Consider the following 27,499-nt stretch of genomic DNA (forward strand, 5'->3'; position numbering starts at 1 on the left):
GTCTTCCTGATTATGACCATATGTTTTATCTCTTTGTTCGGGACTATTGTAACATCATGAAGGGAGAACATGGCGGTAAGTTACGCTCTGTTGCCTTTTTTTCTATAGTCACTCCTGTTCAAGTTCATGGCATGCTTGCCTGCTTGAGAGTCCTGGCTGCATGTGCTATGGTGGTAGAGATGGTTACTCCTCTGACCCTTGGTCACCCCACTACCCTTCACACTTTTCATGAGGTCCAAGCCCTTCTTTTAAATGGGCTCCTGGGTCTCAAGGGTGAACAGGATTCTCTTCCTCTCTTTTTTCACAGCTTCAGTCCTTTGTTACCCCCCTCTGAACTTGATGCCTGGCGTTTGGAAGGTGCCCAAAGCCGCCCTTTTGGACGGACTTTGGTGCAAAGAGGGGAAACCCTGGATACCAGCTGCTAGCTCTCCCTTATTCATTGCCCAATATCATGGTATTGGTTATCGTAGTGCTCGCTCGACATTTCAACTTCTTTCTAGTGATATTTTCATTCTTGACCTTTTGCTCCTTGATACAGATATATATAGCTCGATAGCTACAGCTGGCACGTTTGTGAATTGAAAACAAATTGGAAAACACAATTCCTTTCTATTGTTTTAGCTGAAATTAGGATGTTGCTAATTTAAAATGTTTTTTCTTTTTCTTAGCGGTAGTTCGGATATATACATAGCCATCCCAGATCAGTTTTGGCACAGATATTTCTAATGTTTTCTAAGGGTCCTCTTTATCACTGCAGAGATAGAGACGCTCCAAAGAGACATTAGCTTTATGCCTTTTTCCGAATATGAGATGATTATGATATACATTATTTGTAGTTTTGGTTTTTTTATATCAATGTGTTTATTTGCAGAGTTAAATTCAGCCCTGCACACTTGACAGATGGAATAATAGCTTCACGCTTAACACTTTATGTTTTGTCTGTGTCATGTCTACTTGCTTTAGTTTAGTGGGTACCCCAGGATCCATAACATTGGCCATTTCTAGAGCTCTTTTTCCACTTCTTACTAGCCTAATGGCGCAATGTTCTTTTACTTATAGCTTTCATATTCTAAATGTAGTTTAGTTAGGGGTTATATGTTTAAGAAAAAGTTTTACTTTATACAGCGTTTATTTCGTGGTGCTCCCTACATATGATCCATTCAGTATACATTTCTGAATACATTCAGTACATCAGTATGGTCTCTCTGAAGTGCCATAATAGTTATATGCAGCACGCAAAAACATATCTTTTTGGATTGTTCAATTAAGAACCTTAAGTAACTGAATATTGTCTCTCTTTTGCCATAGCTATACCAAGTAAATGTATTGGTATAGTCACATGTTGTCACATTCAGTACAGGCAACATGGTTTCTCTCTTGTTTTCTATCTCTTTCTGTATGCACAGACATTTGGCTGCTCTCCCTTTGAGATTCTCATGGGATGACCTTTCCCCGCCCCATGGGTAGACAAACCCTCAATAGTTGAGAGTAGTGATCTTCCCTTGATACAGGAGGAATACGTCCAAAAGCTCATTGAAATATTATGGCTTGTTCAAAGAAACGTGTCTTGCACTTCTCCTTTCTCTCCACAGATTCCTACCCATTTTTTTCCAGCCTGGTGACAAAGTTATCGTCCAGAAGCTTTTCAAGGATCGGAAGCAGACGGATTTCCCCTTTGGCCTTCCCACTACTGCGATTGCTGTGACCAGGACTACTGTACTCATTGAGGAGTCTCCTGTTTGGATCCACGCAAGTCGCTTGAAGAGGGTTAACCTAAAACCCCAGAAGCAAGTCTTCCCTGCGCAAATTTCACCTCCTCCAGTGGAACAACATGATGATCTCATTGCAGCATTCTACCAATTTTATCATTCTCTTACTGGCAACGCTGCTGCTAGATTTTCTTCCTGTATGGATCACTTCTAACTGGGTCTACAGGGATGATGTGTTTTGGGTCAACGACACTTTCTGCCCATACCCATCTGTAAATGACACTCCTGCTGTAAACAGTACCCCCGGCACCTCTTTGCGAACACGACGTCAAGTTGGACTCCTTTCCAAGGGCTGCCCTTCAATTGGAATCCAGAAAGACAGACAGTATACTACCCTTTGGTATACTTCCAGCAGTGTGCACGTGGTCACCTTCACTTTTGAGTATTATGACATTGTGGACTGTTCATCAATTGATATCCCAAGGCTGTGCCATTGGTCCTCAGAGATTCCTAAAACTAAAGACATATGTATATATATGTGTTACTGACTCACGTTGGGGGGATAAGTGTGCATTCTGGGGAGCGGTAGGGTAGAATATTGATACTGACTGTGCTTATAAACCAGAAAGTGCTCTGAAAAAAAGTGGACCAAAATGGTAAATCTCTGCTTATTCATAGGACCCTTCGTAAGGTTGGAAACTGTTATAGGAAAAGTGTTCCTGCACAAATTATTAAGCTTTCTCTTACTATTGACAACCCTAGACCTACTGATGAAGGTATGTACATTATGGGCTTATGGTTTAAGGGTGGGTCTAGCTATCCTACCCATCAGTTTTTCTTACGGGATCTATCTACCTCCTCTAATTTTACCTATCCCCTTTGTGCACTGTGGTGTTCTAAATACCTTTTGCTGCCTGGACAGAAAAAGCTTGATATTGCAGTTACCATCTATAAGGGTAATTACACATATCATGTTTTTAATCTGACACAGGGTAGTTTTGTAGGTAATTTACCCCCAGGTTATTGTTCTGTCTTGGCTCATAGGTATGCCCCATTGTTGCAGCATCAGATTTTCACCCTAGGTGATATTTACTGGCTCTATGGAGACTTTTGGCTCCCTGTTAAGCTACCCAGCCAATATGCTTTAGCTAAGGTTACCATGCTCCTGCATATTCTTTCTGAAAGGCACCCTTCCTATTCACATGGTTTTTCCTCTTTTCTGTCTCAACATAAATCTGATCTCCTTGGTTGTTTTGATCCGCATTGTAGCGGAGCCGGTACCTGTGAAACAAGGAGGTCCGGCCCGCGCTTACAGTTACGCTGCTCCGACGTGCCTTCCTAACTGAGGAAGGTCCTGCTGGAAACTATGCTCTGACTTATCAGTAAAGCAAAAAGACAAAAAAAAGTCAATTACTCATTAGTCCTGGGTAATCCACTTTATTCAGTGGAAAGAGTGATAAGCTTTGTCCAATAGTTTGTTCCACAACACACAGTCATAAAGCAAACACTTTAAATCAGGAACTCAAGAAGAAGCGGTCGCCAAAAGTAAAAGGGACCAACTCAGACCTTTAGTCAGGTAAGTAATCAAAAATCAATTCTCAAAGGAAAAACAAAAGAGCATGAACAGTTCTTTTCACTGGCATACAAAGTTCAATTTCACAGCACTGCTGAATCAGTTCAGGTGCCCAAGCCTTCTGCTGTTCTGGCTTCTTCCCCAGCCAGCTCCACAAGAGTTGGAAAGGGGGGAGGGGAGCAAGTGAATTCACCAATTAAATAATCTGAATAACAGACATGCCACTAATGGCCCCACTAACCCAACCGGTTGTTTAGTGAATTCTTCCCCACTTTACTTCCCTCAGGTTCTCACACATACCCTGACACATCCAGTCAGCATAAAACCCAACTGACCAATTAAACTTGCAACAAACAAAAAACGTTTTTTTTTTTCTTTCCTCTGCTTAATTCAAGCAGGGCAGACACTGCCAGCACAAGTCCTTCAAAGGGGTTTTCCTTAACAAACACCCTTTCCTCCAAAGCAGTACAAACCCCCTCCCAGCAGGGAACTAAGCTTCACATTCTCCAGCCCTGCCACTTAGCTGATTTCCATAAGGACTTCTTCAGGCAGACTGGAACTTTCACTGAACTCCATAGGTTCTACCCCGGGTAGCTGGTTGTCCACAGGGTCTGTGTCAGGCTCCTGCATTTCCCAGTCCCCAGCCTCTGGGGTGCCTTCAGGGGTGAGATCCTTCCCTGAGCTCGTTCAGGACAGACTGCCCTTCTCCCTCTCAAAGCAGCCTCCAAAGTACTCAAGGGAAACTGCCCTGCCCTTTGAGGGGGAGGAGCTTTCTGCTTACTTTTCCTGGCTGACTTTGGGAGCCTAATCATTCCCTTCAGCTGATACCCACCAGAGGGAGAGAGGTTCCTCAGAGGCTGTTGTGAGCTATTCTGAAGCTCCTCTTCTCCTCCCTGGAGATCAAACACCTCAGTATCCAAGGGAAAGCTAGGTTTTTCCTTAGGCTTGGTCACAATCCTATCCCCATGGTTGGCCCTCTGAATCCCTGGGACAGGTTTAATTAGCTCCTGCCCTGGTGCAAGAGGCACTTTAGGGATAGGATTGTGACATACCCTCACCTTTAAGGGATGCCTATCCTGAGACTTTAAACCCTGATCCTACATTATTTTGGATCAGGATGGGAAATTCTTAGTAGCGCTTCCAGGGTTTTTTAACCCTCTTTTCCTGACTTAGGGGAGGCGGATCTGTGTCCTCAAAATCTTCTGACCATCTTAATAGGGTTGTCCCCTCCCGTCCTCCCGATGCTCCACTCACAGGATCCTTAGGACTTTCCAACCCATCCACCCTCTGGGCTAGGGCCCCTATGACCTCTGTTATACCCCCTAAGTCTTCATTTCCTAGTTGGGCAATTTGTTCCCTCAATTCACCCATCTCCTGCTCCATCCCCTTAAATGTATCTAAGACTTTCTCAAAATGCTGAGCGTGTTGTTCCAATTGTTCCCCCTGTTCTTTTTGGGTTACCCCCCAGCTTTCAGCCTTCCCTGTTCTCACGGTTAGCTGTCCGCAAGTGTTTTTTAACTCCTTAACACTATGCTGGACGGCCTGTTGCTGGTCTTGACTGTCTTTTATTTGCCCCTGAACCAACCTAAGTTGGATGGTCATTTGTTCCATTAAGTGGGACAACTTCTCTGATTCGAGTTGGCACTGGGTAAGAACCTGTTCTCTGGACCTTGTATTTTCATGGTCTATGGGGTCTTTCCAAGTTTGGTAACTGGCTTCAGTACATGCTTTAAACCCTGTTTCCCAATCCTGGCGGGCAGAGGCTAATTCCTTTTTCATTTGATGCACCTCAGCCTCAAGTTTAGCAAGGGCCCCAGTCACCATGTTGCCCTGGGGAATATCTTGGGATTCCGGTTGGACTCTACTCTCAGGCAATTCACTATCCGTGGAGCCAAAGCCCCGCTGTGCCCTACTTGTCTCCGGGAGGCGATTACACTGTATAACGTCGGGGTGCCAAATCCTTTCACATATCAGCTGTGCTACTCGGTCACCCAACTGTACTTTGTATTCTGAATCCCCATGATTTACAAGGAGTACAGCTACGTTCCCCCTAAAGTCCGGGTCAATAACCCCAGCAGCTACATCAATCGACTGGTGGAGAGCTAACCCTGACCTCGGGGCCACCCGTAGATAAGCCCCTGGGGGAGGTGATACCTGGATATCTGTCTTCACTAAAGAGCGTCCCTTAGCGGGTACCACCTGTTCCTGGGCCGCATACAGGTCATAACCTGCGGCCCTCGGGTACGCCTGAGTGGGTGCCCTAGCCTTCTCCGAGAGTGGGGCCCATCGAATAGTTGGCCTCCAACTCTTAGGTTTTGGCGCACGGGATCTTCGGCTCTCCTCCGGAGAGGCGAGTGAACTTCCCCCCACCCGGCTTCCCAACACCCATTTCTCCGGGCCCTGAATTCCTGCAGACCTCCCTGTTCCCGCTAGCGCAATCCAATCCCTTCCCAAAATTAATGGGTAAGGGGTAGAATTCAGGACTGCCACTGCCATGCGGATCTTCCTACCCTTATACTTTATACTCAGGGGTCTCAGTGGGTACTCCTGGGCTTCCCCATGAATACAGGTGATGGGCACCTTCCTCATCCCCGCATTCCGGCCTTTACCCAGCTCTTCCCACAGTTGCCCTGACATTACAGATACCTCGGCCCCTGTATCCACTAGAGCCAGGATCTCTTTCCCGCTCACCAATACCACCACTCGGTATTCCTCCGGGATCTTGGCCTCAGGCCCCCGGGTATTCATGAAGTCCCTGATGACCCTACAATATCGCTGTGTATGTCCTATTTTCCCACAGCGATAGCATCGGAAAGCCTCCTTGTGTAAGGACCCCTCCTGCTTGGACCACCCTATCCTGGGGATCTGCCCCTGGGACCCCATACTCTTATCCCCCCGGGCCTGTTCCCCACTTTCTTCAGGGTACTGTAAGGAGGTATCCTTCCCTGATCCGGCAAGGTTCAAATATGTTCCCCCTGCCTGTCCAGGTAGCCCACCAGCTGCGCTTGCAGATGAGTACTGTAGCAGCTGAGTCAGCAGCTTGGTCTGCTCACCCATCGCCAGGACCAGTTCGTCATGCTGTTGTCTGGCCTGTTTCTGGCTGCGGTCCCATAAGTCCTGATTTGCTTTTAGAACCGCCTGCAGATTTTCATTCTGTCTCTGCCTCTCGGCCGTCAGGAACTCCATCAGCTGCTGTTGGTCCATCTTGGCCCGACACCTGGAAGGAAACAACAAGAGAGACCAACCCAAGTGCGGAACCAAACAACTGGGTAGCCCAACTCCCTCACCCACCCCTGGAGAGTACCTTACCAGAGGGCTAGGTGAGTCGGTGCCTTTGTAGGCCTCCTTGGCCCCCAGTCGCTTCTCTGCGTTTTTGTCCTCTTATATAGACGTCCAGATCTCCTGGGTTTTCCTCCGACTCTGGGCCACCGCAAGGGCAGACTGGATCACTCTGGTCCCGTGTTTCCTCCGCACACCCGGTCGAAGATGTCTGGAACTCAGCTCCTCGCAGACAGGAACCAACACAACAAACTAAAAAAACAAGCTAAAGAAATAAATCATTCAGAACACCATTTGTAGCGGAGCTGGTACCTGTGAAACAAGGAGGTCCGGCCCGCGCTTACAGTTACGCTGCTCCGACGTGCCTTCCTAACTGAGGAAGGTCCTGCTGGAAACTATGCTCTGACTTATCAGTAAAGCAAAAAGACAAAAAAAAGGCAATTACTCATTAGTCCTGGGTAATCCACTTTATTCAGTGGAAAGAGTGATAAGCTTTGTCCAATAGTTTGTTCCACAACACACAGTCATAAAGCAAACACTTTAAATCAGGAACTCAAGAAGAAGCGGTCGCCAAAAGTAAAAGGGACCAACTCAGACCTTTAGTCAGGTAAGTAATCAAAAATCAATTCTCAAAGGAAAAACAAAAGAGCATGAACAGTTCTTTTCACTGGCATACAAAGTTCAATTTAACAGCACTGCTGAATCAGTTCAGGTGCCCAAGCCTTCTGCTGTTCTGGCTTCTTCCCCAGCCAGCTCCACAAGAGTTGGAAAGGGGGGAGGGGAGCAAGTGAATTCACCAATTAAATAATCTGAATAACAGACATGCCACTAATGGCCCCACTAACCCAACCGGTTGTTTAGTGAATTCTTCCCCACTTTACTTCCCTCAGGTTCTCACACATACCCTGACACATCCAGTCAGCATAAAACCCAACTGACCAATTAAACTTGCAACAAACAAAAAACGTTTTTTTTTTCTTTCCTCTGCTTAATTCAAGCAGGGCAGACACTGCCAGCACAAGTCCTTCAAAGGGGTTTTCCTTAACAAACACCCTTTCCTCCAAAGCAGTACAAACCCCCTCCCAGCAGGGAACTAAGCTTCACATTCTCCAGCCCTGCCACTTAGCTGATTTCCATAAGGACTTCTTCAGGCAGACTGGAACTTTCACTGAACTCCATAGGTTCTACCCCGGGTAGCTGGTTGTCCACAGGGTCTGTGTCAGGCTCCTGCATTTCCCAGTCCCCAGCCTCTGGGGTGCCTTCAGGGGGGGAGATCCTTCCCTGAGCTCGTTCAGGACAGACTGCCCTTCTCCCTCTCAAAGCAGCCTCCAAAGTACTCAAGGGAAACTGCCCTGCCCTTTGAGGGGGAGGAGCTTTCTGCTTACTTTTCCTGGCTGACTTTGGGAGCCTAATCATTCCCTTCAGCTGATACCCACCAGAGGGAGAGAGGTTCCTCAGAGGCTGTTGTGAGCTATTCTGAAGCTCCTCCTCTCCTCCCTGGAGATCAAACACCTCAGTATCCAAGGGAAAGCTAGGTTTTTCCTTAGGCTTGGTCACAATCCTATCCCCGTGGTTGGCCCTCTGAATCCCTGGGACAGGTTTAATTAGCTCCTACCCTGGTGCAAGAGGCACTTTAGGGATAGGATTGTGACAGCATGTATACATAGATGCTATAGGGGTTAAGGCTGGGTTTGAGTTCCTTATTCCCTTTGTTACTATTAATAAGAATGTTGATTGGATTAGTTAAATTTATTATAATCAGCAACGCTTTGTGAACTACTCTAGGGACGCCTTGCAAGGTATTGCTGATCAATTAGGCTCCACTTCTCAGATGGTTTTCAAAATCGCATGGCCCTGGATATGATTCTAGCTAAAAAGAGGGGTGTCTGTAAAATTCTTCCCAGTACTTTATTGTGTTGCATTTTATTCCTGACAATACAGGTCCTACAGGAAAGGTTACTATAGCCATTCAGAAATTAGCAGACCTCTTTGCTGAGCTCAAATGTAACTCTGGTTTATCTAATTCTTGGGATCAGTACTTTATTTGAATGCAGGGTTGGGTAAAAGACCTTTTTATTGTTATAATCTCTATTATTATCTGCACTCTTGTCTCTTATGTAATTTTTTGCCTGCTCATGCACTGTGTTATTCGTATTACAGCTCCTAAAACCCCTCCTCGAGAGACATATCTAGAGTATCTCTCCCTCCAAGCTCATGCTGTGCATTTATGATATCATTTTCATGACGTAAGAGGGGATTGAAGGGACACGTGTAGTTTTTCTTAGGCTGTGTTTGAAGCTGTAAGAAAACCAGACCATTTGTTTTTCCTTCTCTGAAATACTGCAAGGCTATTTTATGTTTGAGAAGATGTGTGTTCTTATCTTGTTGTGAAGTGAATTCAATTGTTTTCATAAGCTGTATTTGTAAGAAGCTTTAGATAACAAATTGTCTGCTATGCAGGGCACCCTTTGGACTTCAGCCTTTAGATAGAAAGATGCTTGTTATTTCTTTAAAGTTTCATGTGACCTGTGTCCATATATGGTTTGTATTTACGTCACATGCTGACGACATTGACTCATGTAAAATGATATAAAAAGAGCTACAGAACATTCAATAAACTGGACATGTTTGGGAGATAATTTCTTGTCTCTAAGATATGTCCCCAGATGCATCTGTCTTGCAAATGACAGACAAAGAGTGTGGGGCAGTAATTGGGACCTAATCCTTTTCAACACCTGAAGTATATTTTTGACAAAATTAGAGCCTGAACAAGTTTTTGCATTTCATCAAAAGAAAAATAGGATCTCAATTGATGCAGATGTTTGAGCATAAAGTAAATAGAAGTCAGTTTGCTCACATGAAAGTCACCAGATAACTTGGAGTTAATCCATATATCCAGATGTTTTACTATTCTTTGAAGTTGATTAGTTTTACCTTCTAGCAGTGGATTAGTGGAGGGGAAAAATTAGATTTACCATTCACTCATATCAATGTAGATTTTTTTTCCATTTAATTTGAGGTGGCTGTCAAAAATTCACCTAGAGATTTTTAGAAAAACAGTTATTAATATTTTCAAATAGATCAGATATTATGGAAATTATTGGAAAAATGATAGATAGTTCCAAACCTTGGGTAGTCCCATTCCATAACGAGTGAGTATGGAAACCACATAAGAACTGCTGCTTCCATCTGGGCTTGTTCCACTGGAGTTACGAGGGACACCTAGACTGTAGGATACTGTCTGTGATCTCTATGCGCACATGATAACACCATGGTCCACTCATAATTTACTTGCAGTTGGGTAACATGATACCCAACATGGGATATGCACAAATATCTTGATGCTGACGGAATCTATCAGCACCTGGTAAAAGTTCTAATTCAGTTCTACTTCCATCAGGCAGTTCCTGCCTCCAGGTTGAAAGACCTCTAAAATGTTGCAGTCATGTGTTTCCACCACATTTACATCTTTGTTTGCCAAATGCCTTTTGGTTCCACACTTAAAGCAGATGCGAGTGTTCAAATATTGTCCGCGGCCCCGCCTGGGCTGCTAGGTTCAATTGCTCAGGTCTTCCCTTTGAGGCCCTTGGGCTGGATTTCTGTCTTTGTTCCTTGGGGTACTCATCCCTTGTCAGTTCATCCTTTCCTCCAGGACTCCCTTCTGTTCTCTTCTCTCTCCCATGTTCAGAGACTGTATGAGATTGGTGGAATAATTCTGCCACTTCAAAGGCCATCTGTAGCCTCAGCTTGGGTTATTTTCTCACCCACTGTCTCAGACTGGGGTAAACCATCCAGGAACTGCTCCTGTTGGACCATATTGGCTACTTCCACCCTGGACCTCTCCTCTGGTTGCAGCCATCCCCATGCAACCTCCTTTAGTTTATAGAAAAAATTGTGAAGGTTCTCTTTCATCTGGAGGGTACTTTTCTGAAACCTTTGCTTGTAATATTTTGGGTTATGCCCAGATGGCTCCAAGATTGCTGCCTTGACATTGTTATAAGTAGCTTGGACATCAGGGTTGCCACTTTGGAAGGACATTTGGCTCCACCAATTAAGAGTTTTCCCAGATATGTAATCCACATTGCCTCCAGTGTCATTTTAGTTAATCTGGGCATAGAAACTATTGTGAGGTACCCAGATCCCTGTAATCATAGGGATGTCTGGGCTTGAGAGCCCTATTGCAGTTCCATCAGTTTTTGTAGAACCCTTCCATTGCTGTTCCAAATGCACCAGCAAGAACTGCTGCTGTTACTGGGTCTGTATAAATTGTTGTTACTTCTGGTGTTCGGCCTGCATAAATAACATAACATAACATAACATAACATAACATAACATAAAATGCATTTCTATACTGCAAAACCATTAAGTTCTATGCGGTTCACAAAAGTTGAGGATCTACAAAATAAAATAAACAGAATATATCTAACTTTCAAGAGGTTTTTAAAGCACATCTAAATTGGTGACAAGTATTGGAGGATGTGATTAAATGTTTCAAATCCTTGTCCCAAGAAGCTGCTTGAAAGGACAAAAGACGCTGATAAAATTTCTTAGGTCTACAACCCTTAATAGATGGAAACGCAAATAGCGCATGAGATTTTCTAGAGTGTTTTGAGGCAGTAAATGTAAATGAATTTAAAAGGTATTCAGGTATTAAACTAGCATATGCCTTGAAGCAGATGCATCCAAACTTAAACTTGATCCGAGCCTCCACTGGTAACCAATATAACTGTCTGTAGAAAAGTGTCACATGGTCATACTTCTTCAGATTGTAAATAGCTACTGCCCCTCTGTCATGAGCTGGATTAGTTTCTCCATGTTTTACTGGCAGCACTAGAGAACTCTGAATATATATATATAAAAAGCCTACCTGGTACTGACTATTGTAGGGTCCTCTCTTGAGGCAGAGTTAATCTCCTTAGAGTACAAGTATGATGAGACATTAAACTCAGGCCCAGATCCTGAAGTTCATGTGGTCCGTTCCTTCTGGTGGGTTTGAGTGGGATCTTACTTCTGACCATTATGTAACACTAAAATTTTTAACTATATTTTTATTACTTCTCTTCTTTTGCTTCCTTTTTTTTATTATAATTTCTGGTTACTTTCTTTCAAAACTTTAATGGCTTATCCTTCACCTAGCAAACAAATATAATAACTTATCTTAGGCAAATGTCAAGTCCATAGCCCGACGGCACCCGTTTCGCCTTGTTCAGGCTTTCACAAGGGTTCAATAACAACAATGCATTTTTAGCTGCGTCACTCCCGATTAAGACTGGGTGCTCAGCATTGTTATTGAACCCTTGAGAAAGCCTGAACAAAGCGAAATGGGTCCCATCTGGCTATGGACTTGACATTTATCTAAGATAAGTTAGTATATTTGTTTGCTTGGTGAAGGATAAGCCATTAAGATTTTGAAAGAAAGTAACCAGCAATTTTATTAATAATAATAATAAAAGAAGCACTAGAAGAGAAGTAATAAAGAATATAGTTAAAATTTTTAGAGTGTTACATAATGGTTAGGAGAGGTTTTGAGAATCAGGGATACAAATGAGGAACGTATAAATCTTGGCTGAGAAAGGTATTCTATTTGTCCAAGCTGGTTTCTGAGATTCTCAACCACCCTTTTGTAACATTCTATGCTCCATTTTATGGGACTTTGTTTTTCCTTTGGATTTCTCAGCTTTAATCCCATATACCATCTTTAAAGACATTAGTGTGATCCTACTTCTGACTCACATGTAACAGCGCGAGGGGTAGGGTGTCGGGTCTGGGGCAGTATACAAAAAGCCAGACATGAGCATAAAAGGTAAATAAAATTTCTATATTAACCCAAAGGAAAGGGAAATCCTACATCTTATTTCTTCACAGGGCCAGGCGTACACAGAACAGTCTCTTTTTTAAAAGTTCTGAGAAGAGCCTGTAACTAACAGGATCCAAAACATAGACCATGGTTTGTTTGTTTTTTTGGTTTTTTTAAAAATAGTTTTTATTAAAGCTTTCAAGAAAAGAAACAATACTACAATACAAAACAAACAATGAACAAGTGAAAAAATGTTTCACACTCTTGCAGAGACAGCTAAAAGGTTCACATAGTTATACAGGATAGCAGAATAAGCAGACAAATATGGTATGAGAAATTTCCTTATTAACATAAGAACTGTACAGCTTAATGATGTATAGAGTTACAATAATCTAGCACCTTAGACCACATTTTATTAAAGGAGGGGACAGTGTTCATTTTGACAGCCACTGTCTTCATATATTTCGCATAAAGACAGATAGTATTCCACTATTCATGGTAATTTAGGGTAGAAAAGTCTTTCCAATGAGATAATATTGTTTTCAGAGCAATGAATAAAAGGCATTTCAATAACTTATCACTATATTTATCTAATGTTGACTTAATGTTAGTGCCTCCAAATATTATCAGTGGGTATGAGAGGTGGTCATCAATAGATAGAATTTTTCATATAGTGGACCATATGTCCAACCAATATTGTTTCTCACATCTCTTATCATTTTTATGATATAATTAAGTACTAATTTCCAATATAAAATTTATGTTATGTGAAAAGCTCAGACCCAACAACCCACCTCAAGTGAAAAACATGGAGCCAGTTGTGAATGAGACCATCATAGCTCTTCACTGTCTCAGACCACCGCTACTTGCATAAGATCTTACACTCTATTGCCACCAATGGTCACTTAACTTTTGCGGTTATTCAGCTGTGATTTTCTCCACAACTGCTCCGAATCATTTATAAAACAATTAAATGATAGCTGTCTCACATTTACTTCGGCCCCCCAATTTGAGTTTCACGAATTGGAGCTTCATCAGGAGGGGACACTGTAACAACCATACAATTATCATTATCCTTTTATTTCTATACTCAAAACCGTGTTAGAATGAACTCTTCCTAAAATGTGAATATGTATGTGCAAAACTCACAACATTTTCTCTTACTACCCACTTTAAATAAATATTTATTTCACTATATTAACGGCTTACCCTGGGATGGTCCACCCACGCCCGAACAGATCACTTGAGTTCATTATAATAATTTTCAATTGTACAACCAATATTGTTGTAACAAGCTGCAATGAAAAAACATGTGATCCATTGTGCCATTCTCTCCAGAGCAGGACCAACAGAGATTAGAGCAAATCGTAGATAGTTTAGACAGTTTATATGGGGGGACGTATGCTCTATGATAAAGAAAAAGAACCAGTTGTTTAGTCGCAGCAGATTGCAGCACAATGAAAGAAGTAAGCCAGATATTTTCCCATTCATTGGAAATGAGCAAAGATGAAGTGTCATTGGCCTAGACATCATATAAAGCAGAGGGGAAATGTATATTTTTGTTTCTTCAGAACCTTATACCATGCAGACGCCTCACCCCTCTTCAAACTAATTAATTCACACCATTTTATTAGTGATGGGGTATCATTGGTTATGGATTCTCTGAGCATGAAAGATTTAAGACAGTGCTGTAATTGAATCCAATGAAAAAACTGGTTGGGAGGGAGATTATATTCGGACAATAGTGTCGCAAAATCAGTCAATTTATTGTTTCGTATTAGATGGGAAAGGGACCAAATACCAGATTTGAGCCATGATTTCCATTCTATATGTTGACCTTGAATTTTCACCTGAGGGTTATGTCAGATGGGAGATTGGATGGTGGAGTTTCATTTGATGATTGCCATGGTATCAAATTCCAAAATGGCCTGTTTAGTTGAAAATAGAATAGGATTGACTTTGGTGATATCATTGTCAGGTCAAAAAGATATATAGTGCAAATACTCCTTAGTATACAATTTATGCTCCAGCTGTAACCAGGTAGGAATATTCTGGTGCATAGATTCTAGTATCCATCATGATCCTTGTCTGCCTAGGAATGCAATGTGGTAATCGTACATACTAGGAAAATTCACTCCCCCGTTACTTTTGGTGCATTTTAGCTTCTTCAATGCAATTCGGGGGGCCTTATGATTCCATAAGAACATTGTCAGCAAAGTTTCTATCTTTGAATATGACTTGAGAGGAAGCAAAAAAGGTAACATGGAGAGAATATAGGTAATTTTAGGTGACAGGACCATCTTAATAGAATGTACTCGGCTCCACCATGTGAGTTTCAATGGGGGCCATTGTTCTGTAATATATTTGATTATGTGATAAGAATATAAGAATTGTCGCTGCTGGGTCAGACCAGTGGTCCATCATGCCCAGCGGTCCGCTCACGCGGAGGCCCTCTGGTCAAAGACCAGCACCCTATCTAAAACTAGCCCTACCTGCGTACGTTCTGGTTCAGCAGGAACTTGTCTAACTTCGTCTTGAATCCCTGGAGGGTGTTTTCCCCTATGACCTTTCATATGCAGACAGGTTAGAAAGGCTGGGGCTCTTCTCCCTGGAAAAGCGGAGACTCAGAGGAGACATGATAGAGACTTTCAAGATCATGAAAGGCATAGAGAAGGTAGAAAGGGACAGATTCTTCAGCCTTTTGGGAACCACAAGAACAAGGGGGCACTCAGAGAAATTGAAAGGGGACAGGTTTAGAACCAATGCTAGGAAATTCTTTTTCACTCAGAGAGTGGTGGACAACTGGAATGCACTTCCGGAGGTTGTGATAGGACAGAGTACACTACTGGGTTTCAAAGAAGGATTGGATAAATTCCTGAAGGATACGGGGATTGAGGGATATAGATAGAGGTAGAGATAGGTTATGAAAGGGTATAGATAGAAGGACAAGGGGGATTAAAAGATTTAGACAAGGATCACCTTACAGGTCATGGACCTGATGGGCCGCCGCGGGAGCGGACTGCTGGGCGCGATGGACCTCTGGTCTGACCCAGCGGAGGCAACTTCTTATGTTCTTATGTTCTATGACAGACTCTAGAAGAGCGTTCCAGTTTTCTACCACTCTCTGGGTGAAGAAGAACTTCCTTATATTCATATGGAATCTATCCCATTTCAATTTTAGAGAGTGCCCTCTTGTTCTCCCTACCTTGGAGAGAGTGAACAACCTGTCCTTACAGTGGCGTACCAAGGGGGGGCGGGGGGAGGGTCGGTCCGCCCCGGGTGCAGCCTTAGGGGGGTGCACAGCCAGCCAGGTCCAGAAAATGGTCGATCGCCAAGGCAAAGTGAATCGATCGCGGAGCCCATCCCGGGCTCCGTGATAGACTCACTTTGCCTTGATGATTTAACGGGCCGATCAGCCTTCCTCTCCCCGACGTCAATTCTGCCATCGGAGAGGAAGTTCGGGCCAGCCAATCGCTGCCTGGCTGGGCAGAACTTCCTCTCCGACGGCAGAATTGATGTCGGGGAGAGGAGACGCAGGGAAGCAGAGAGAGCTTGGGGCAGCGGTGGCGGAGGCTTTGTGGCCTGTTCCCTGATGGTGGCAGCAGTGGCTTGATGGAGGGCAGGCAGGGAGAAAGAAAGAAAGGGGGAAGGCAGGGAGATAGAAGGGAAACAGAAAAAAAGAAAGGGGGCATGAAGAGAGAAAAAAGAAAGGGAGGCAGGGAGAAAGAAAGGGCAGGGAGAGAGGAAGAAAAAGTTGGGGGAGTGAATGAGGTCTGGAGGAGAGGAAGCATACAGGCTGAAAGAAGGGAAGAAAGATTGGATGCACAGTCAGAAGAAGAAAGTGCAAACAGAGACTTATGAAATCACCAGACAAGGTAGGAAAAATGATTTTATTTTCAATTTAATGAACAAAATGTGCCTGAATTTATATCTGCTGTCTATATTTTGCACTATGGTCCCCTTTTACTAAACCACAATAGCGTTTTTTAGCGCAGGGAGCTATGATAGAGTTATGAGCGTCGAGAGCAGCCCTGGGCTTTCAGCGCAGCTCCCTGTGCTAAAAATTGCTATTGTGGTTTAGTAAAAAGGGAGGGGGTATATTTGTCTGGTTGTTACTGAGGTGACAGTGCATAGAGTCATCTACCTTGACCTCTTTGAAAACCTCCAGAATAGGAATGATAATTAACATTTTCTCAGCGTACAGTGTGCTTTGTGTTTTTTTTTAAATTTTATTGTTGGTAGATCATTTTGACTTGGTCATTTTAAAAATAGCTCGCAAGCCCAAAAAGTGTGGGCACCCCTGAGCTAGAGCATTGAAGCTGCGTGTGGCTGCCGTAAAGGTCATCTCTGACAACCGGAAGTTGCATCAGAGACGACCTTTACGGCAGCCATATGCAACTACAATGCTCCGGCTGCTGTAAGAAGGCAGTTTAGACATCGCCGGCCACAGGGCATGGAGGTTTGTCAGACAAGGCCTGTTGTCCGGGGGGGAGGGGGAGGACGTTGCAGATCTTGTTGCCAAAATCGGAAAGGTGAGGAAGGGAGTAAGATGGGCCTGTGGTGGATGGAGAGATTGAGAGAAGGGGGCAGATGATGGAAGTGGGTAGAAAGTGGAGAGAGAAGAGGTCAGATGATGGAAGTGGGGATAAGGGAGAGCAAATGCTGAATGGAAGTGGAGAAAGAGAACATATACTGGATGGAAGGAGGAATAAAGAAAAAGGACATATGCTGGATGGGGGAAGAAGATAGAGTTAGTGAGATAGTGGAGGGGTGAAGGAAAGGGGTGGCATGCTGTAGGTAGACATAGTGAAAAGAGGGAAACTGAGGACTGCATAGAAAGAAAGAATTTAATTTAGACGGAGGCAGAAAATAAATTAGGAAGAGCAGAGAAGGAAAGGGAAGAGAGAGAGGAGAGAGAGATGCCAGAGAACGGGGAAGGAGACAGAGATATCAGATCTGAGTGGAGGAAATGAGAAGAGAGAGATGCTAAAAACCACAGGGGGGAGGGAAAGAGAGATGAAAGGAGAAAGATGCCAGACCATGAGGGAACAGAGGGAAGATGATGGATGCCAGACCAAAGGATGTGTGTGTGTGTACAGGAGAGATGGAAGGGGGAGGAATACAGTTTCTGGAAGGGGCATAGAAGGAGAGAAGATGCCATATAGGGAGGGGCAGAGAGATGGCAGACAGTGGATGGAAGTAGAGAGTTGCGCGGGGACAGAAATCCCACCCGTCCCCGCCAAAGTCTCACCCGCCCCCACCCATTCCCGTGAGGAATCCCACCCGTCCCCACCCGTCACCGTGAGGAATCCCTCCGTCCTTATCCGTCCCCGCGAGGAATCCCCTCCGTCCCCGCCCGTCCCCGTGAGGAATCCCCTCCATCCCCGCCCGTCCCTATAAACTTCAGAAATAGTTATTTCATTTAATTATGCTACTGAATTAAAGGCTCTGGTAGAAACCCATTTACAAATAAGCAAAAAGACTTTATTAATTTGGAAATATTAATTGGGAAGAATACATACTTTGTAAACGGGTTTCTACCAGAGCCTCTTTTGTTTATAAATTTTTATCAACACAACTAATATACTACTTTATCCTGAAGCAAAAAAAAAAAAAAAGAAATAGAATTCTTTTCCTACCTTTGTTGCCTGGTTTCTGCTTTCCTCATGTTCTCATTCAGTTCCTTCCATCCACTGTCTCTCTTCCTTCTGCATCTTCCATTTGCTCTGTTACTGTGCCTCTCCCTTTCTCCCCCCTTCCAAATTGGTCTGGCACCCATCTTCTTCCCTCCGCTCCCCCCATAGTCTGGCATCTCTGTCTTCTTCCCTGCCAGCGTCTTCTCCCCACTCTCTCTTCCCCATTTCCTTTCAGCGTCCTTCTCCCCCCCATCTTCCCCATGTCCTTTCAGTGTCGTTCTCCCCCCTCTGTCTTCCCCATGTCCTTTCAGTGTCCTTCTCTCCCCTCTGTCTTCCCCATGTCCTTTCAGTGTCCTTCTCCCCCCTCTGTCTTCCCCATGTCCTTTCAGTGTCCTTCTCCCCCCTCTGTCTTCCCCATATCCTTTCAGTGTCCTTCTCCCCCCTCTGTCTTCCCCATGTCCTTTCAGCGTCCTTCTCCCTCTCTGTCTTCCCCATGGCCTTTCAGCGTCCTTCTCCACCCCCCCCGTCTTCCCCATGTCCTTTCAGCGTCCTTCTCCACCCCTTTGTCTTCCCCATGTGCTTTCAGTGTCCTTCTCCCCCCGTCTTCCCCATGTCCTGTAAGCGTCCTTCTCTCCCTTCTGTCTTCCACAAATGCTTTCAGTGTCCTTCCCCCCCGTCTTCCCCATGGCCTTTCAGCGTCCTTCTCCACCCCTTTGTCTTCCCCAGTGCTTTCAGCGTCCTTATCCCCCCTCCTTCTTCCCGCCCCGGGTGCAGCACAGCCGGCCAGGTCCCCTTACTTTTGTGCCGACAACAGCCCCGGTCTGACAAACCTCCCTTATTCGCCCTTAACCGCGAATCTAAATTTCCTTCTTACAGCTGGGAAAGCGCCACAAAAGTAAGGGGACCTGGCCGGCTGTGCTGCACCCGGGGCGGGGCGGACCGCCCCCCTCCCTTGGTAGCCACTCGAGCCACGAGGCTACTCCTCCTTACCTACCCTGCCTGCAGCACAGAGCTGAACGGAAGTCTTTGTTTAAGCCCTCCCTCCCCTCCGACGTCAGCGCTGACGTCGGGAAGACTTCCGTTCGCTCTGTGCTGCAAGCAGAGCAGGTAGGGAGAAAAGCCGCGCGACTTAGTACATCCAGCCCTGCAACCCTCGGAGGTGTCCCCACGGGATCCCCGTGACTCATGGGGGCGTCCCCATGGGATTCCCGCGACCCTAGGGGGCGTCCCCACGGGATCCCTGTGACCCAAAGGGGGAACCCGCGGGATGCCAGCGGGTCCCGTGGGATTCCCGTCGTCCCCGTTCCCGTGCAGCTCTCTAGATGGAAGGAAGCCAGTAACAAGAAGATGAGGAAAGCAGAAACCAGAGAAGACAAAAATAGAACAAAAATTTTCTATTTATTTATTTATTGCTTTAGGAGTTTCTGTGGTGTTGCATTTTATGCAGAGTCCAGCTTCTTGCTGGTTCAATTTAACCTTTGTCTATGTATTTCTATTTTATCCCCCCTTTTACAAAACTGTGGAGCGTTTTTTAGCGCCAGCTGTGGTGGTAGCAGCTCTGATGCTCAGAATTCTATGAGCGTCAGAGCTGTTATCACCGTGGCTAAAATCCACAGTTTTGTAAAAGGGGGAGGGGTTAGTTTGTGATGACATATTCCATACTAGGCGAAGGTGTTTTCGGTGTTCTGTGTGTTCGAAAGACATGGTTTTCTGTTAGGATTGACGGTGTAGGATTGATCTGTACTGGTCTGGCTTGTTTAGTTTTACAATGGGTGTATTGATGTACTGCTCACTGCAATATGTAAGATGCTGCCTTTTCCTAGGTACTCATGTGTGACGTGTGGCTTGTTACTAAAAATCATGTTTTTCATACAGATGAGGGGGGGGGGTTTGCCAAAAAATGATGGGCCCCGGGTGTCACATATGCTAAGTACGCCACTGTGTCCTTATCTATTATGTCTATTCCCTTCAGTACCTTGAATGTTTCGATCATGTCCACTCTCAATTTCCTCTGTTCGAGGGAGAAGAGGCCCAGTTTCTCTAATCTTTTGCTGTACGGCAACCCTTCCAGTCCCTTAACCATCTTAGTCGCTCTTCTCTGGACCCTTTCGAGTAGTCCTTCTTCATGTACGCGACCAGTGCTGGACGAAGTACTCTAGTTGAGGGCACATCATGGCCTGGTACAGCGGCATGATTACTTTCTCTGATCTGTTCGTGATCCCCTTCTTTATCATTCCTAGAATTCTGTTTGCCCTTTTTGTCGCCACTGCACATTGCGTGGACGGCTTCATCAACTAGTCAATCAGAACTCCCAAGTCTCTTTCCTGGGAGGTCTCTCCAAGTACCACCCTAGACATCCTGTATTCATGCATGAGATTTTTGTTACTGACATGCATCACTTTACACTTATCCACGTTGAACCTCATCCGGCATGTTACTACGCAAGTATAAATAAATGCGGTCATCAACTTGCCACCTACTTGAAACTCCAGATTTGTTTTTCCAAGCATTGCAAAATTGCTTTATCTGCTTTATTTTTTCTAGAGACATATGCAATTATAGTGCCCCTTATGTAGGCCTTGAATGCATCCCATGTGATTTGCCAGGAGGTATCTGAGACTTTGTTGGTTTCAAAGAATTATTTTATGTTTTTGGTGGTATAATCAATAAATGAAGAATCAGATAACAGGGAGGAGTTAAATCTCCATGAACATTTGTTGCGAGGTTGACCCAGATCTTTAAAAGTAAGTAATATCGAAGCATGATCTGAAATTGAAATTCAACAGATTCCACCTGAGGAGATAAAGGGTAGCTGGATAAAAAGTAGTCGATTCTGGAGTAAGATGAATGCGGAGTTGAATAAAAGGTATAAGCCTGATCATCTTGATGCAATAATCTCCATGGATCAATTAGTTTTGTTTGGCTCATGAGGTCTTGTATGCTGTACCAGGCTTTGGATTGGCGATATGTAATGTTAGATTTTCTATCTAGAGATGGATCCAATATTTGATTGAAGTCTCTGCCTACAATACATGGAGTACTGCCAAGTGAAGATATCAGATCTGCTATTGTATGGAAATAAGTAGGATCATCGATATTTGGAGCATAGATGTTAATTAATGTAAGCAGGGAGGAGCCAATGGATAGCTCGATTTTAATCCAGCGCCCAATAGTGTCTGTATTGTATGATAGAATCTTAATATCTGAACGTCGTCGAATTAGGATGATGACTTCATTTTTTCCCCAAAGCAGGTGAAAAGAGGGGTAGGTATGCTCATTTAGGGCATATCTTGGCAGATTTTAGGGGCGTCAGATGTGTCTCTTGGTAGAACACAATATAAGGGTGAAACTGTTCAGTATAGCGGAGTATTTTGCTGCGTTTGATTGGATTATTAAATCTTTTTACATTCAGAGAGAAGCATGTAAGGGTCATAATAGCTTAATTTTGTGATGTACTCAGATGCTCAGGAACACAGGTGGTTATCATTGGATTATTAAATCCTATTACAGTCATATAAAAGGGCATAAGAAATGTGGCAGCTGAATTTGGGATGTACCCAGATGCTCAAATATACAGGTGGTATTGTTGAAAGGTGTAATGATAAAATGTTCTCAGAGACAAAAAAATAACATGCAATAGTCAAGATATCCAAATTTGTGATGAACAAAGTACAGATGTAAACACGACATACCCCTCAAGTAGCTACAGTAAAATATAACCCAAGACCAGCAGTAAGGGAAATTAACATGGTAATAATAATGTGCTTCAAAACATACAACAGTGAATCTATAGGTACGATCAAGCATTGGTGATAATGATAATAATACATACAACTATATGCAATATACATACGGTACAGAACTGCATTGCCATGTGAGAGCAAATATAGCTTAATAAAATGACAGCAGTGAAAATGAGAACATAATATACAGTTTTGTATAGTGCAGCCTGAACCTAATGTAGATAAGACGAGTAAAGGTAAACAAGGGATAATAGCAGTCATGTAGAAATGAGCTTATGGCGGAGAGCAATATAGGAGACGTTTACAACTTGCTCTAATGGGAGCAACCCGTAATTTAAAGCAGTCAGAAAAGTTTAATATTTGAGGCAGAATACCAATATAGTCAAATTACCATAATACTCATCAATTGACATGGAAAAAGGCATAAATAAATATGTCATAGGGGAAAACCCAATTGTAGGCAAAACAGTAAAGAGCAGTACCGGGTAAAGCTTTGGATTCTTGCCCAGAAATAGATAAGAAGAAAATTTAAAAATTTAAATTGAATCAGGTTGGGCAGACTGGATGGACCATTCGGGTCTTTTTCTGCCGTCATCTACTATGTTACTATGTTACTATATGTGTAATAACTGTTCTCGCTATACAAGCTGAATATCTTCAAAGATCATGGACCACACAAAATGATATTTATAAATTCCTGATATCAGAAATCAAGTGCCTCTACTCTTCAATGTATGACTGCGGAAGAGACCTCAGTGTTTCTCAGGGAGTACCTGTGAAACTATCTATGGCAATATTGATATTGTCATAGAGAAATACATCCTTGGTCTCGTCTAACTCCGCTATAAATTCACTATTTTCACTTAATTTTTCTCACTCATAATTTGTCACTCTTTACTTTTTCAAAATATTATCTTTTATAAAAAAGAAGAAGGAGCACTTATCTTGATGGTTTCTTCTGATAATGTGAAATCCCGACAGGCCCTGTTTAGCCCTACGGCTGCATCAGGGGATATTATTTTAAAGTATGAGCTACCGCTTCAATGATTTCCTCCTAAAGAAACAGGGCCTGTCGGGATATCTCTGTGTAAAAGAGGTTGACTCTGGGAAAGGAGATTGATTTCTCTAAGCGTGATAGTTTGTCATCGCGCTAGATTTTTGTAACTGCATACTGCGGTGATTTCACATTATCAGAAGAAACCATCAAGATAAGTGCTCCTTCTTCTTTTTTATAAAAGATAATATTTTGAAAAAGTAAAGAGTGACAAATTATGAGTGAGAAAAATTAAGTGAAAATAGGGAATTTATAGCAGAGTTAGACGAGACCAAGGATGTATTTCTCTATGACAATATCAATATTGCCATAGATAGTTTCACAGGTACTCCCTGAGAAACACTGAGGTCTCTTCCGCAGTCATACATTGAAGAGTAGAGGCACTTGATTTTTGATATCAGGAATTTATGAATATCATTTTGTGTGGTCCATGAACTATATGTGTAATGGCATAGATCACAGGTGCAAGCGCATAAGGAGAAAGTGTGCAGAAAATGAGATTTGCAATATGAAAAAGGGAATAATAACATACCATAATTGAGATGAGTAAGGAAATGGCGAAAACAATAGAAATAATACTATTATACCATGAAAGGCGCATTGAGTCTGCAAGAGAGGGAGAAGTTAGCGGGAAAGATCCACTAACAGTGCTCTATGGGTTAGTGAGCAGGGAAGGAAGGACACAGAGGTGACAAAGAAATCAGCTGATAAAAACCCATTATAATAAAATAAAAAAACACCAAAAAGATTAAATAATAATGTGTAACAAGTACAACTATAGCGGCTGCGCATTACACAGCTGATAACACAGTGCATAAATACCAAGGCAACTGACTAGTAGCACAGAGTGGTCTATGCTATCAAATGAATTGTACAACCTTGTAATTTATGTGCAGAGTTAAGTTTTATCGATGGCGGTCGAGTGAACACTTTTGATGAAGTCAGCCAAATCTGCAGGGTTGGTATAATCTTTGGTGGTATTGTTGTAGGTAACACGCATATGTGCAGGGTAAAGCATTCCATGTTTGGCGCCTGTAGGACATGTTTAAGCCTGTAGGACATAAGTTGTTTTCTCTTCTTGGCAGATTCTTTGGAAAGGTCAGGGACTAAGAGAAATTTAGTTTCCTCAAATGTAATCGGTGACAGCATTTTCGCTTTCTACATGAGAAGTTGAACTTGTGATTGACACAGAAGAGTAACGATAATTGGTCTCGGGTATCTGCTATGGCGCGCCATGTGTTGAGGGACCCTGAATGCATTATCAAATTCGAGCTTCATGTCTTCGGATAACTTTAGGAGTTGAGGCAACAAAGCTGCTAGAAAATCAGTGAGATTGCAAGCTTCCCTGCCGTCCGGTAAGCCAAGAAGGCGAAAGCTATTACATTTTGCCCAGTTATTTGTATCTTCCAGAGCATGCTCCAGTTGGGATATACACGAGGTTTGCTTGAAGAGGAGCTTAATGGAGTCCTCCGAGGACTGCATTTTAACCTCTAGCATATTTGTGCGCTGTTTAACATTACTGAATTCCTCTCTTAGATTTGCTAAATCTTCCTTCATCTCTGATATATCCTGTTTAGTGTCCAATATCAGGTCATGATTCGAGTGCAATTCTTCCATGAGGGAGGTCTTCTATATGTCCTCAGTTTCCCCATCCGTGCTTTTCAGCAGTGAGTAAGGTTCAGCACTTTTGCGCTTGTTGGGTTTTGTTGTTGACATGTTAGCAATCGACTTGGTACCCGAAAGATCCATTAAGTAAGGGATTCAAAGGAGGTTTTTAAAAATTTTCTTTAGATTGTTGCTGGAGCTAGATCACCACATGTCAATCTTAAATGGTGCTCGCTAGCACCCCCCTTGACCATGGTTTGTAACTGTCATGCCAGAAACAGTCTTTCATCAGTTTTTCTCAGTCAGGCAACAGGGTCTGGCCTCAGCCAGACTTCAGAGCAAACTCACAGATGTTCAGTAACAAAAAGAAGATTGACTTACCTCAGCCAAGCCAAGTATCTAAGGGTTGTAGTCAAGGCACATATGAGAATCACGTCTTCCTCCTTCTTTCTTCTGGGCCTCCTGACATAGCTCTGGCCCTTCCCTTTTATACTTCTTGATTCCTTCCTTCCTGACTCCTCCTTCCTGTGTCACTTCCCCTTAAGGAATAGCTCTAAAGGTAGCTCTGACAACGTGAGGGAGTATTCAGCAGGGGGAGAGGAAGCGTCTTGTAGACTCCTTCACAACAGACTTTATGGAATCAGGGCCTCTGTTTCTAGAGGTTACAGGATTAAGTAAAGTAGTATTGTCTGTATAAGTGTAAAAGTTTATAACCAGATGCAATGAAAAAGCTCCTAGAGTGTTCCTCGGTATATTAAACAATATTGCAGGAAAGAGTGAGCAGTATGGGACTCTACAAATGGCCTTCCAGGATTCCTAATATATCAGCAGATTAAATAGAAAAGAGTGTGGTGCAGTGGTTAAAGCTACAGCCTCAGCATCCTAAGGTTGTGGGTTCAAACCCACGCTGCTCCTTGTGACCCTGGGCAAGTCATTTAATCCCCCATTGCCCCAGGTACATTAGACAGATTGTGAGTCTGCCACGACAGACAGGGAAAAATGCTTGAGTACCTGAATAAACTCATGTAAACCGTTCTGAGCTCTTCTGGGAGAATGGTATAGAAAATAAAATATCGGAACTATAATATTTAAAATAAATCTCTGTTTTGCACAGGGCAGGAAAAGATCAACATTTCCACCCCTTCATCTTGGTTTAAAAGTTTTAATGACAAAAACTTGAGATCATTAGTTGTATGCTGTGTCTGTATCCATTATTCAACTCTAAGTTCTGATGTGATATATCTAGTGATGCAAGTTCTATGTTCTATTGTCCTAGTTGTAACCATCCTTTTCATTTTACCAACATAAAGAAGGTTACATGAGTAAACAATGATAGATATTACCTGACAGCATTGCAATTACTGGAAAATTTAAGTTTGTACGTTCTAACAGGAGATGGGTGGGTGAAAGAGGTCAGTGAAAGCAAATGTTTATACATAGAGCAAGATCCACAAGGAGTGTTCCAAATGCTGTGGAGCTTGCTCTACTTGTTCTTGAAATGCAGAAAGCACTAATCTGTTTCTAAGATTTTTATCTCATGAATAAGCGATTGTCTGTTGTTTGTCCTTAAAGCAGTCATGTAACTATAGTATCTGAGAATCTGAGAGTGCAAATAACAGGTGACAATTTAATATTCTAATCAGTTTTGAGCAAATCCTCTCTGCATTGAAATTTTGCTTTTGAATGGCCTTACTGAATGCATTTAATGGATAATCCCTATGCATAATTCTTACAGCTAAGGCCATGCCTGAATGTCAGAATCTTGTGGTTGAGCATAATCTCTGGAGTCACAGAAATTGGCAATAGGGAAGATTGGTTTTAAATTGTCTCTCATGATAGCTTGTAAAATGTAAGTAATTCTTATCCGTAGGTTTCTTATTTCCAGTCATGGTACATGGGCTTGTCGTGCCACTGGGGCTTGTGCGCATCTGAGTAGCTGAAAACTATGCTGTCGGTAGTTTCACTATCAGCAGGGCCTCCCAAGGTGAACAGGTTTCAGCGGAGTTGTCAGTCTGACGATGTACCACCCATCTGGGCAGTAGCAGACGGGCAGTGACAACATTTAATTTATACTGCACAGAAGAAAGACTAGCCAATCTACTTCTGTATTCTGCCATGAAAACTTAATGATGGCTTGAATACGAGTCGATGGAACCTTACCGGTTTCTTATAGATCATGGTAGTAAACTGATACTGTCCTTTTTAACAAAAATCATGTTTATTAAATTTTCAAAGATAAACAAATACAACAATACAACCCAGGAATATGAATTGCCATTTACAGAGATCAATAAACAAGAACAATGCCACAAGTGGTGACAAATAAATGGACCATCCAGTCTATCACCCAACCCCCCCTCCCCACCCAAGGAATGTATGAAAAAAATCACAAAAACAAAATTCAGGGGTAACCAAGGAAATACGGCTGCATGCATGTGGAGACAGAGTATCCTAAAAGGGCTGCCAAATAGTAAGCAACACTCGCCCTTTTGTTGTATCCTAATCAGACACATGCATGGATTCCATAGTCAAGAGATGAATCATACGAGAGCGCCAGTGGCTATAAGTAGGACATAAATGGACCCACCCAATGAAAAAGAAGGACTTTCATACCAGAGAGAATAACCCTTCTAAGAAGGCTTTTAAGACCTCTAGGTACAGGACGTTGAATGTCGAACAGCCAAAACAGACTATAACTATTACAGTGCCATCTGGTGTGCCACATACAACTAACCCTGAAAAAAACAGCAGACCAGAATGTACGCAATAGGGGCAGTCCCAAAACATGTGAGACAAGGTGGACCGAGGATGACCATATAAAAACATAAGAGTTGCCGCTGTTGGGTCAGACCAGTGGTCCATTGTGCCCAGCAGTCCGCTCATGCGGCAGCCCTTGGTCAAAGACCAGCACCCTAACTGAGACTAGCCCTACCTGCGTACATTCTGGTTCAGCAGGAACTTGTCTAACTTTGTCTTGAATCCCTGGAGGGTGTTTTCCCCTACGACAGACTCCAGAAGAGCGTTCCAGTTTTCTACCATTCTCTGAGTGAAGAAGAACTTCCTTACATTCGTATGGAATCTAACCCCTTTCAATTTTAGAGAG

Source organism: Geotrypetes seraphini, chromosome 5 (assembly GCF_902459505.1).
Source record: "Geotrypetes seraphini chromosome 5, aGeoSer1.1, whole genome shotgun sequence".
Lineage (NCBI taxonomy): Eukaryota > Metazoa > Chordata > Amphibia > Gymnophiona > Dermophiidae > Geotrypetes > Geotrypetes seraphini.